Genomic DNA, 14,284 nt, shown 5'->3' with positions numbered 1-14,284 from the left:
ACGACCCGGATGTTTTTACACAGCTGCTGACTAAAATGCTGTCTTCCGACATATATCGTTACGAAAGGCAAAAGTTCAGCCGAAACGTCCAGTTCTGCTTCGGCTTTTGCGTGGGCAGTTTTGAAAAAGCGCTGGAGTTGTCCGAAAAAAAAAGAAGTTTTTTTTTGAAAAAGGAATTCGAGTGCTTGTGCTACAACTTGTTTTCAGGTGAGAAAAACAAACCAAAACAAAGCCATTCGTCGTATTCAGAACTAGGAGAGGCCATTTACGGGAGAGTTAAGGCGTACAAAAAAGGAAAGATGACCCGCTCCCACTTTGACATTATGTGTTTCGTTTACAAGGGATGTGCTGATGAAAACGAAGCCAGCTTGGAATGCAGCATTTGCTTGGAAGAGGTGAAGAAGAACACAGAGGTGTGTAGGTTGCCTTGCGGGCATGCAAACTGCAAGAGCTGCATTGAGGGATGGTTTGCTATCGCAGAATACACTTCAACTCGAGCAAACTTGAATGAAGAAGGAAGAAACGACTGCCCTGTTTGTAGAAATAACTGTTGTTGATTTGTCCTACAAGTTTGTGTTCAATTTAAAATAGGTTTTATTAAAATGCCTATATTTATATAACATTAATTAGGTAAATAAAATTAAAAAAAATTATATTAAAAGTAATGTTTTTAAAAGTAGTAAGTAACTAAAGCAAAAATTTTATGTTTTGTTTTGCTGTATTGAGTTACAAAATAAAAATTCTGCATATTTTTATAACAAAATTTACTTTTTTTTTTCCATTGTGTTAAATAAAAGTTTTGATTTATGTTGTATGTAATTCTTTTTTATTAAACATAGTTTAAAACTTATTAAATTTTTTTTTTATAATGCGCCAAAATTATTTGTTTCAAGCTTGAAGACTTAAAGTAAACGTTTTTAAACTAAAATGACACGCTTAAGGAATAGAATCAATTCCATTCAACGTATACGATACTTAAACAAAAACACAGTTTATTTTTATCATTACTCGATTGTAAATTAGGAGCGTGTCTGGACGTTTTTCAGTTGGATTGGACATATTTTTTTCAATAATAAAATGTTTTGTGTTGAAACTTTTAAAAACACACTCTAAAAATTAAATAGTTGTCTACTACATAACTGTCTAAAACTTTTTAGATAATAAACATGCTTAAACTTAGATAATTTGAAAATAATACTAAAAAGAATGCGAAATTTTATTAAGTAATGCATTTATTTAACATTTAATAAAATAATTTAAGTACAACCTTAGTCTTATTTTTATTGACAATAAAAGCGTCCTCTAGATCAAGATCAAGATGGACTAAACCCATCTAACAAAAAAAGACCTACTAATTCACATAACTCTGCACCCATGAACGATCCCTGCGCTACATCAAAAAGAGAGCTGGTGTTATTTGCTCTCTTCTTTTGCCACAGGTTTCCTTGTTCATAAAGTACTGATTTACATGCGTTTTTTATTAAATCTAAATCTTCAGTAGGTACGCTAGTATAAATACCAGCAATTAATTTATTGAAATGACGATTTTAAAATGCGCTCAACGTCAAAAAAAGTACCAAGAGTATCAGAAGCTTCATTCCGTTGTGTGGTGAAAGCTCGGTAAAGTGTGGCACTCACTCATATATTATATAAATATATATATATATATATATATATATAATATATGAGTGAGTGCCACAATTTATCGAACTTTCACCACACAACGAAATGAAGCTTCTGATACTCTCGGTACTTTTTTTGACGTTGAGCGCCACCTCGTGTCAGGTCTGCACCACCACCTGCGACTACGACCAGAACCCTTCTCCCTCCGTCGCCCGTGACGTCAGCAGGAGGGGAAAAAGCGGCCCTCGATGGGAGAAGGGCGAAAGGGGACCCACCTGCGCCAAGGGGTAAACTGAAATAAACTTAACGTTTGGTAACTTTAAATGTTTTCAACTTTTTTACTTGTACAAGCTAAAAAAAAAGTTGATGGGAAATGCTAAATAAGACGCTTCAACTGTTTAATGGTGAACCTCTATTATAGTTATAATAGAAGTCGTAATTAGGTAATTAAAGCTTTAATATAAAAAAAAAATTTTGTTTAGAAAAGATGTTTAAGCGTTAACAACAAAAAGTGTAATTTTTAAACTTAATACATGTTTTATTTACAAATCTTGTTTTCAAATGCATATAGATGAATTTTGATAGGGCAAGTTTATTTATATTTCATTCACTTGAAAAGGTGTTTTATTAATATTTTTACTCGTATCGTTTCTTTCAATGAAAATGAGTTTTAGTCTATATATATATCGAACATATTAGTATCTCTTTTCACTTTAATGATAAGCTTACTTATTACGAAATAGTATAAAATTTAACAAACAAATGATCAGGTATAGTGTATTGACACTTATGATATAAAAAATTGAATTAATTAAGTACAAAATCAATTGAAATATATTGATTGTTTAATGACAAAAAGCGTTTAAAATAACTGGCCATGTGGCCTTATGTATGAAAAAACCTTTCGGTTATCGAGTGGTACACCACTTGGACAGAATTTAAAGCCAAATAAAGTAATTATATAAACTAGGAAATAAAGTAACTAATTAAAAAAAATCATTTCGACAAAATAAAGTTTGATAGCAAAGTAGTAAAAAACACACAAGAGTTTTTATTAAATTTAAAAAAAACTATATAGTAAATATTTCATTAGTTTTAAAACTTGTTAAAAGTCACTGTGCTTGCAAACAGGCTTATTGACAGAAAAAAGGATAATTGTACGAAGGGTGATTAAAAATTTTACCGAGGTTCGAGTCTCTAGTACAAGTCATCATCATGTAGTCCCAGTTTTTATCACTAAATGGTTTACCGTGATACCTCCAATCAAACTCAAAGTTCGATGGAAGTGGTCTGCCGTCCGCGAATTTCCAGTTACCTGTGTCCTCTTTGGTCAGGCCGATGAAAAAGTGAGGTTCTATTATATTGTTTCTTTCACAGTAGTCTCTGTTAAAATCATAAGTTAAATTTACTCCAAATTAAGCAAGTTTTATATAATCGATATATAGTTTAATTTATATAGTTGTTTTTATTAACTACTTGTTTGTTTAAATAACCTTTATTTATTAAAAATTTAAAACAAATGTGTTTTTACCTTCTTTCGGATGCAGTTGCAATTCCGTTCATAAGCAAGTCTTTTCCGTGATCTTGACAAAACTTCCTTGCTGCTTGCCAACTCAATTTCATTTCTTCAAATTATTTGTAAGCAATAAACAAAAAACTTATTCAACGCAAAATCACATCGAATTTGCTTCAATGTTTAAAAAAATTTGTATTTAAAAACAAAAAAACAATACCAAAAGAGTTACTTGTGCAGTTGAACGCGTTTGTTTCGAAGCTTGGCGTTAATACTCCTCTTCTGCACTTTCTCAAAGTGTCTCCTTCTTGTTTGTCGGACAAGTTTATACAGGAATATTCCACTACAGTGTTGGGCGCAGCTATGACTGATGAAATGTTGTTTTTGGCGCCTTCTAAGACAGGCAACTCACAACCTAAAAATTGTTTAAATTCTTTTAATTTTAAGTTTGATTAACCCCTGCTTGTTGTCGAATTTTAATTACTTCCACTTTACAAGTTATTCTTTCACTAATAACTATATAACAAACTATAACTAGGAATACACTTAAAAAAACTACATAAACAGTTTGATAAAGCTAAATGTAAAAACAAACTGAATGTTTTTTCAATCACATCAGACATTTGCAGAATTTTTGCCGCTTGTCCCTGGACGACTGCTGACAAGTTCCTGATAGTTTCCTCGTGCCGGGCGATGACTTCGTTCTGCTTTTCAATTTTCCCGCTCATTGTCGCGATATCGCCCCCGTGCTCGGCTAAAACGAAGCCACATCGCCGTGGTCGGACCCCTTGGCGCCGGTGGGTCCCCTTTCGCCCTTCTCCCCCCGAGGGCCGCTCTTTCCCCTCCTGATGACGTCACGGGCGGCGGTGGGAGAAGAAAGCTGGCCGTAGTCGCAGGTTGTGGTGCAGACCTGACACGAGGTGGCGCTCAACGTCAGGAAAAGTACTGAGAGTATCAGAAGCTTCATTTCGTTGTGTGGTAAAAGTTCGGTAAATTGTGGCACTCACACAAATATATATATATATATATATATGTTTTTGTTTGCAGAAATGACTGCGCTGTTTGTTTGGTCGGCAAACAAAAGGTTTAATGTTTTTCTGATCAACTTTTTTGTAATCTTGGTTGGACTTTGAAATATGCAAAGTAAACAAAAACGACGCATCAAACCGTAGAATTCAAGCGTTCAGAATGTAAGTTACATGCTGTTTGATTTGTTGCTAGACAAAATTTTGTGCCGTTGAACTTTTAAAGTAAAGTCTGTCGGACTTTTGACCGAGAAAAGTAAACTTTAAAGGACAAGGACAGTAAACATCAGTAATGCTTTTTAAACATTTGGTAAATTTTTTGGCTTAAAAACGTGTGAAACTAATATTGCAAAAATTATTGAAATTCTAAATTATTGCTACTATTGTCTTTTTTTTATCTGTTTTTTTTTTCAACTTGTTTGTGGAACCACAACTAAAAAAATTATTAACTAAAGTAGGCTTTTAAGAAGAATATAGTACTAAGGTAGTAGTTTATTTGTTTATGCTACTAAAGTTAAAATATTTTTTTTATATTTATTACATACTTAAAAACAAATATTTTAGTTTGATTTTTAATGTTTGTAACAAGCAGGGCGTGTTTTTACTGGTTTCCTGTTTCCTGTCCGACCCCTGAAAAAAACTAGAATCAAAGTAATAAAAAAGAGTGATTGAACATGGTTTTATTTTAAAGTATTTTACTAAATACTTATACTTAATTTTTAATATTAAGTAAGCTTTAGTTCATAGTTTTGGAAGAGTTTTTTGTAGAATGAAATGTATAAACAATAAAAAAATTATAACTAATAAAACTTCACATTTGAAAAACGATCTTTTCATTTAAAATCAACCAATCAAAAATGTTTGATAAACTAATTTTGTATGGTTTTACAAATCAAAAGGTTTCATTTTTAACTTCGGAAAATTTTGACCAAACCACATATTGTTTTTTGTTTTTACAACATTTGAAAACTCGTTATTTTACACTGTTTTTTATCAAGTTGTAAAACAATTGTTCAGTTTTGCTATTAATTTATTTTTAAATACATTTTTTTTATTTTTGATTTAAATTTGATGCTTATCTAAACTATTTTAACTGAAACTGTCAGACAAAAGTATTTATTTACATATCATTGAATACGTTTTTCTATTATTAAAACAAGTTAATTACTAATGTTGAATAGTAGTTCGTTTTTAATTTCTTATGTATACAAAATTGGGTTAGGTGTCAAATTTGCTCGAGCGGACAAAATTTGGCAAGGGGACTAAATTGCACAAAGACACTTTTTACGAAGGGTCATTTTTGCACGAAGAAACTTTTGCACGAGCAGACAATTTTCCACGAAAACATTTTTGCGCGGGTAAATCTTTTTATGTAGTTTGTTTTATTTTTCTATTGATGATGTTTTTTAATTCATTTTATTTTACTATCACTATCCCCTAACCCTTACCCTCGGTCGGTAGCTTATTTATTTTTACTGTCACTGTTACCTCTAACTCTTACCCTTGGTCGGTAGTTTTTGTTTTTTTTAATTAGTTTTTTATTTTTATTCATATTTCTTATTTTTTGATTGATTTATACTATCACTATTACCCCTTACCCTTACCCTCGGCCAGTAACTTGTTTTTTATTTTGCTGTTTTTTATTAACTTGTCTTTTTTTTTTCTACTCTCGTGCAAAAATGACCCTCCGTGCAAGATTGTAACTCGTGCAAAATTGACCCTTGGTGCAAAATTTTCTTTGAACATAAGTATCTTCGTGTAAAATTGACCCTTCGTGCAATTTTAATCCGTTCTCATAATATTGATTTTAGCTCACTAATGTAACGCAAAGTTTTCACATGAAAATTAATAATAAAAATAAGACTATGGTTATATGGAAATTATTTTACTAAAACTTAAATAAATGCATTACTTAATAAAAGTTTGCATTTTGTCTTAGTATTGTTTTCAAATTGTTTAAGTTTAAGCATTTTTTTTACCAAAAATATTTTAGACAGCTATGTAGTAGACAACTATGTAATTTTTGAGAGTGTATTTTTAAAAGTTTCAACACAAAATACTCTATTGTTGAAATAAAAATATGTCCAATCCAACTGAAAAACGTCCAGACGCGCCCCTGATTTGCAATCAAGAAATGATAAAAAAAACTGTGTTTTTACTTAAGTATCGTAAATTACTTATTGAATGGAATTGCTTCAATTACTCAAGCGCGTCATTTTAATTTATAAACGTTTACCTATATTCTTTATAAAGCTTGAAACAAATAATTTTGGCGCATTATAAAAAAATTACTTTTCAATAAGTTTTAAAGTATGTTTAATACAAAAGAATTACATACAACATAAAACACAAAATTCAAAATTTCATTTAAGAGAATGGAAAAGACAATGGTAAATTTTGTTAAAAAAAAATGCATCATTTTAATTTTGTAACTCACTACAGTCAAACCAAAACTAAAAATTTTTGGTCTAGTTACTTACTACTATTTAAGAACATTGTTTTAATACATTTTTTTTTAATTAACCTACAAAAAATATTAATCAGAATTACTTTAAAAGAACCTATTTTAAATTAAACATAAACTTGTAGGACAAATCAACAACAGTTATTTCTACAAACAGGGCAGTCGTTTCTCTTCTCTCTATTAAAGTTCGCTAGAGTTGAAGTGTATTCTGCGATACCAAACCATCCCTCAATGCAGCTCTTGCAGTTTGCATGCCCGCAAGGCAGCCTACACACCTCTGTGTTCTTCTTCACCTCTTCCAAGCAAATGCTGCATTCCAAGGTGGCTTCGTTTTCATCAGCGCATCCCTTGTAAACATAACACATACTGTCAAAGTGGGAGCGGGTCATCTTTCCTTTGTAGTACGCTCTAACTCTCTTGTGAATCAACTTTTCTAACTCTGGATATGACGAATGGCTGAGTTTTGGTTTGTTTTCAAAAAACAAGTTGTAGCACAAACACTCGAATTCCTTTGCCAAAAAACAAATTCCTTTTTTTTCGGACAACTCCAGCGCTTTTCCAAAACTGCCCCCGCAAAAGCCGAAGCACCACTGGACGTTTCGGCTGAATCCTCGCCTTCCGTAACGATATATGTCGGAAGACAACATGCTGTTCAGCAGCTGTTTAAATACATCAGGGTCGTACAAATCCACTTCGTCATTTTTGTAAGAAAACGTAATTTTCGAGTTTTCCGGTTTTCCTTTTGGCTGGAGCACAACCGAAACTTTTTGAATGTTGATGGAGTTTTTATGCGCCCTCACAAAATCGTAAAGCTCTTTCGTGACTTGCTCACGCTTTCTGACGTTGATACCGTAATCATTTGCACCAGGTCTTGTTTCTGCGATGATGGCAGTCAAGAAAGTCGTGTACGCGTTTACAACTGACAAAAAAGCGCGCAAAATATTAAGTTTTCCACGGAAATACAAACGATTTCGTTCTAATTTTGCAAGACATTGTTGGTATGAAACCGTGTCAGCTGACCATTTGTCTCCAATAAATGAATTTTTTTTGAAGTTCACCATGATTTTTGGTCGGATCATTACAACTCCATACAAATCTTTTAGGGCCTTTACAGTGTTTTTTCTGTTGTAGCTGTACATGAAATGAAATGAACAATTTTTTTGCTCACTTTGTTTACAATAATAATCAACGGTTTCTAAAAAGTGCTCGTATTCCTGGAACTTGCATTGGCGGTCAGATAAACAAGCACGGACGCTTTTTACCGTTTGCGATTTTTCATTTATCAAAACTAAACATTTCAACACAATAAAGTCTTTGTGTGATTTTAAAAACTCATAAAGTTCTTTCTTTACTTCAACAACCGTAGTTTTTCCCAAGTCATTAACCGAAGGAAGATTTACGTGAGCTTCAACTAAGAAACTCAAGCGTTGCTTGAGTATTTCCTTGAAGGTGTTTTCGAATACTTCGCAGCAAGCGATTTCTTCAACAGTCAAACAATCATTGTCAAAAGACTCATCGTTTTGTAGTTCGAATAGAAGGTTTTGAAATCTACAAGAAGTAGTTTTACTATAAGTTTTCTTATACTAATGATATTTAAATTAATAGTGGGCATTTTTATTTTGTAAAGTAACTTAAAGTAATTAACAAACAAAAATATTTTTTAATTCTCAAACGTTTTATGTGAAACAATATAATTAAATAAACCTTAATCCAGAGATTCTTAAAGTGGGCCAAGTGGCTCTTTAAGGGGTCAAAACAGATGCTCAGCAGGCCATGAGCAGCAAAGGGGCCATTTCCAATTAAGGAGCCACAAGGAAGCCATGAGGTGATAATTTAATATATACTCTAGATATTCTGGAGTTGTTGATGATGATCAAAAAATAAAAGGTCTTAGGTGCTTTTAGCGAAAGTTTTTTGAGTAATCGTGTTGAAAGGGACCATGGCTTTTTTAAATTATTTAAAGGGGCCATTTGAAAAAAGTTTGGAAACCCTGTATTAAACTTTAGTCGTCGTTCAAAAATAAATACATAATCAGTTAAAAATTATTTATTAATAAAAATAACTGTATAAAATTTTATAAACTATGTAATAAATATTTGATAAGCGACTAAAAAAAGCGCTTAAAAATTCACCACGTACATGGTGTACGAAAATTCTTTCTGTTGCCATTTCATACACCATGGATAAAGTTTAATGCATTGTCCAGAACAAAATGAATCATTTTTACAGTTAAACTTAAACAAAGTATTTTATTACTTTACGTATTTGAAGTAGCATTTGTTTGGTTACTTTATTTAAAACTTATATGTAAACCAAATTTATAAAGACTTATAACAAACGATTATAGCTTAAGGTTTTTAATTGTACAAGGTCTTTATTGTAAGCCTTTTAACTCCTTTTAACTAAACAAAAAGTAAAAGATTATTTTTCATTAGAAACATATTTAACAAAAAACTAACATTAGATTTTTCTTTTCATTTTTTTCTTTACTTGAAGCACAAACCATCTCTAAAGTTATACTGTGACGAAAGAAAGTTAAAATTTCTTTTTTGAAACAAAATGATTTATTTCTAAAATGTACTATTAATCATAAAGATTTGTCGATAAAAGACGTTAAAAAATCATATAAAAAATACATAAATGTATAAACTAATTGACTAATAAGAGACCTTTCCACATAAAATAACATTTTTTTACCCTAACAATTGTAGGTTTGGTAAAACAACTAAAGTTAACACATTTTGTTTTAATATATACAAAACTCACTTGTTTTTAAATTCTGTTTGAATAAAAAAATCATTTTAGTCTGATTAATCGTTTTGAGTTAAACATTGTTTTATGAACAGAGTGTACAGTAACCTCTCACTTATTTACGCACATTGTGTCCACAGAAAAAGTGCGCAAAGATACGAGAGATCGTAAAGATACGAGAGGTACCAACTAAACTCACTATAATGGCTGTTTTTAGATATTGCTTCTTGTTAAAAGCAGACTGGGGACTTTTCCATCCTTAACAACTTGTTTACTTTATTTATAGATATGAAAACAAAATATACATATATTTAAAAAAAAAAGGATTTAATTTTATATAAAATCATAACACTTGTAAAAAAAATTTTCTAATTTTAATAATAAGTAAATTTATTTATCTGTGACTTATTTGGTACTTAACGTATTTCTTTTTTAGATGTTTATTTATATGTAGGGCAAGAGTGCTGTATTATTTATTTGTGTTTTAAACTCTCATTATTTCATTATATTTTCATTATTTAACACAGTCATCTTTCTTTCGGAACTTTAATTTAATCTCTCATTGTTAAAATATTTCTGACATACTGAGGTTGAGGTATAGCTAAATGTTTATTAATTAGTCAAGTAACATAAGTTTACAAAGTCTAAAGATATAGAAAAGTGAGTTAGTATTTAAAAATAAATTATAAATTGAAAAAATACAATAAACTTGTGCAACATTAAAAAAATTGAAATTTTTATTTTTGAATTGTTTAGAATTCTAAAATGCGTAACTAAACGAGAGTGCGTAACGTCACGAGTGCGTAAAGATGCGAGAGGTTACTGTACTTTTATTCTTGAATTCAAGCTAGAAATTTTAATTTTTACTCTTGAAACAAGCTAACAGTACACAAATTTGTTAACAAAAGCATGGAAATCTCTTAAAATTTAATTTGGAGTATAACAGATAGTTTTTGTCACTAAATTTATGATATTTAATTAAGTACAAAGATAAAAATATTCTAAAATAAATGTATATTTTTGTTATTGAAGCCAGTTTTTTTTTTCCTACTTGGAAAAAAGATAAAGTTTTTATGTTTCAACTTCAATTTATTGTTGAGCACAATATTTTTGATGTTTAATTAAACTTACAATTTTTTATAAAACAAGCATGGGGTTACTAACTTAAGTTTGATATTGTTAAACAAAAAACCAGTTACTTGTTATCTATTTACAATTTAAAAAGATGTCTTATTAGAGCTAACATTCTAAAATGTTTAATATAATATTAAACTTTAAAAATACTAGAGAGTAATAAAGCAATAAAGTATATTTATCTTTTATTTCTAAAATGTTATCTAAAAGTATTTTTTCTCGAAAACAGTAATTAAAAGGTATGTTAACAATTCAAATATTTGGAAAGTATATTTAAAAGTCAGTCTGGGGCTAATTTTTTAAAGGTTTAAAGAAAAAATTGTATATCCTTATTTCTAACCCACCATACCGAAACGAAGTTATACCTTGCACAAAAATTAATTGATGTACAAATTTTTGATAATTAAAATTGAAAAAAAAAAAAAAGGTTTTTGCTGACTTAGAATTTTAAAACTAAGTTCAGTCAGACTGACCTTTAAGTATAGTAGCCGGAATATTTTGCACTATATTGATAAATGTTTTAGGTGGATAATATACTAAAAGCTTAATACTAAATAAACTAAATCTTTCATAATTACTATTAAAATGTTGCATAAAAATTTTTTTACTTAAGAAACAAAATAAACAAAAATATAATTCAATTGTTACTATAAAATTTAAAAATTAAAAGCAGAGAACAATATAAAACTGATCACAAACTTAGTTATAGTTAAGAACTATGTTAATTTTATTCATTACATTTAAAACAGTTATTTTATTAGTTAATTAGAATTTAAAAAAATTGTTTGATGATAATTTTTTTTGTATCTAACTTTTTTGGGTACTAATTAACTAAAAAAAGCAAGCTAGTTTCAAAGTTAAATCATAACTAATTTAAGTTTTATTTAAGAGTAGTGTGCTATACCACATAAATAAGTATATACATTACTGTTACAAACATAATAAATTATTAAATTAAATGAACGATTTTTTGTATAAATCATTTTTTATGATTTAAATTAATAAATAAACAAGATATAAAAAAATCATTTAAAATACCCTCATTTTATTAATTACTTAAATTTAAACACTTATAAGTTTTCTGTAAAGTTAAAGCTTGAATAACTGTTTTTGATAAATTGAGCAAATAAAAACTTTTTAATTTGGTACTTTTAAATTTTCTTTGCTTTCTTTTTATTTTAAACTTATGAATATATAATGAAAACATTAGAAAAAATCAGGGCAAGAGTGTTAGAGTGTTAGTTTATAAAAAGTTGTTACACAGTTCACTAAAAAATCATTCAGATGTTGACTCTGTTTGGTGACTATAAAACCAAACAAAGTGTTGTACATAGTTTGATTAAAGGACTTGTGTAAATTTAAGCTTACAAAAATTTTAATATTTTTATTTTTTTAATTCAATTTAAGTTTTTATTTAAAAAGGCTGACCAAAATTAAGAAAAAAACCACTGAAAGCTTTATTTTTATAATTTTATCTAAAATGGTATATTACATATTTAAAAATAAGATAAAACTCAAAACTTATGAAATGATTTTTTTTATTAGGATTCAAAATGTTGTAAGAAAAACCTATAATATATTTTTTCACATGACTGCGTTTTCTGTTAATTTTAGCTTTCCTTTTGTATTTGTTTTGGCCAGGGTAAAAAAAGGTTACGCTTCTTAACAGAATTTTGTATCTAAATATAGTGTACCCTTAAGTTTTAATAAAATCACCTTTTGAACTTTCAAAAAAAATAATATATACAAAAAAAGTTTTTTTAATGACTTATTTACCTTTTCAGTACCTCTATAACATATATACTATATTCAAAAAAAAAAGTTGTCTTGTTTGTCATATATAAGGGTATTGTACATAGTTTTCTTTAGTTTAACTTTTTTTACATTAAAGTAGCATTTAAAATATTTGATATACTTTAAAATTAAAAAAATGGCAGCTCTTTAACTAACATAATTTATAAAACACTCTAAGCGAAAACATCTTAAGTTGTATGGACTATGTAACAATGTTTAATACTTAGTCTATTTTTCTAGATATAAAAAATTTAATGTTTGCCTTTAAGCTCATTGTGGGCTACACATTTTATCATACATCTACAAAACATCATAAAAAACTTTTTTGATCAAATTTCTAAAAAATGTAAAAACTAAGATGATGTTTTATTGTAAAATTAAGTACTATAATTCACATATAAATGTTTAAAATCATCTTCTAAATATTTTTGGAAAAGTATAAATTTTGTGCTGCAAACTTTAACTCATTAAAAAAAGTTGACAAATTGTTAATACAAAAGCAGTTTCTTCATATTTTTAGTAATATACTCCATTATTAGTGACTAGTGTTTGTTATAACTGTGAAAGTTTGACTCTTATAGTTCACAAAAATGACCATATAGTTTTAGCTACCATAATACTTCTAAAATGATATATCAATTTTTTTTTAATCTAATTTTACATAAACACAAATTAAATTTTAAAAATGCTTTAATACGTATAATGTAAAATTCAATGCAGTTTATTATAATTAAAATTACACTTTTATTATTTTTATAAAACTTTAACTTAAATTTAGATAATTACCCTAACTAAAAGTATGTTTAAATAAATGTATTAAGATTTAGAGTTTACATTAAATTAAAAGCAAAAAATAAAAGTTAAGTTGTAAAAGTAGTATTGTTCAACTTTAAAACTTAAAACGAACTTTGTTTTTTTTTTTGAGACATAATGTTTAATTTTTCATGATATTAAAAAAAATATTTTGTAAAACAAAAAGCATTTTTGTTTTTTATTGTTACTAAATCACCACAATATTTTAAATAATATTCAAACTAGCTTTATTTCATATATAAGTGTTAAAAAATATTGAAAAAAACGAAAACTGACATAATCAAAAAAAAAAAAAATTATATAAGAAACTACAACACAAATCAACTTAATAATATCTAAAATAAGTTAAGAAAAATTTTATGCATTCTTTAAAATCAAATAAACTCAAAAAAAAAAGTATTACTTTTTCTCTATCGCACACAATAAATCCTATCTCACAAAAAAAAGCATAAGTTATCTTAGTTATTTTATTTAGCTATTAGATCCGCAATAAATACGCTGTAAGTACAATAAAGAAATACTTATGTGTTTAAGTTGCTAAAAATGTGAACATTTTAACTTAGTTTTAGAATGGTTGTCATCAAGCAAAATATAAATCTATCTTACCTATTCATTAATCTTTACCTTTTATAAGTTCAACATTCAAAATTACAATTTTTTCAAAAATATACAAACAAATCTATTAACGTAAAGTTTTTGATTAAACAACACCATTAATAAATAAACAAACTTTTTTATTTCACTTTTTAGTGGGTGCATATACTCCAGGATACCAATCAAAACATGCACCTACTTTTGTGTCAAAATATTTGTGGACATTGTCCACCGTGATTAGTAAACAATTAACAAAACATCCATAGTATTAAATATTTATAACAATAATAAATAATAAAAACAGATAACAATACTTTTTGGTATTTTATAATTAGTTTTAGTGTTATATTCTCCGATAAAGATATCAAATCATAATATATAAAAAAAATGAGATTTATAGTTCATTTTCACACTTATATATTATGGGCTTCAAAATATATTTTCAGTAATTTTCTGAATGACCTTTAAAAATTTTTATACTAGAATTGAAAAGTTTAGTTTATTAGTTTCGTTTATAAAAACACATTATACAGTTATCTTCCTTTATTGTATCAACAAATGATTCTGTGTGTT

This window comes from Thalia democratica, chromosome 8 (genome assembly GCF_965202585.1).
Source record: "Thalia democratica chromosome 8, ktThaDemo2.hap1.1, whole genome shotgun sequence".
Taxonomy (NCBI): Eukaryota; Metazoa; Chordata; class Thaliacea; order Salpida; family Salpidae; genus Thalia; species Thalia democratica.
The sequence above is the reverse complement of the archived record's forward strand: the minus strand, read 5'-3'. Positions refer to the sequence as shown.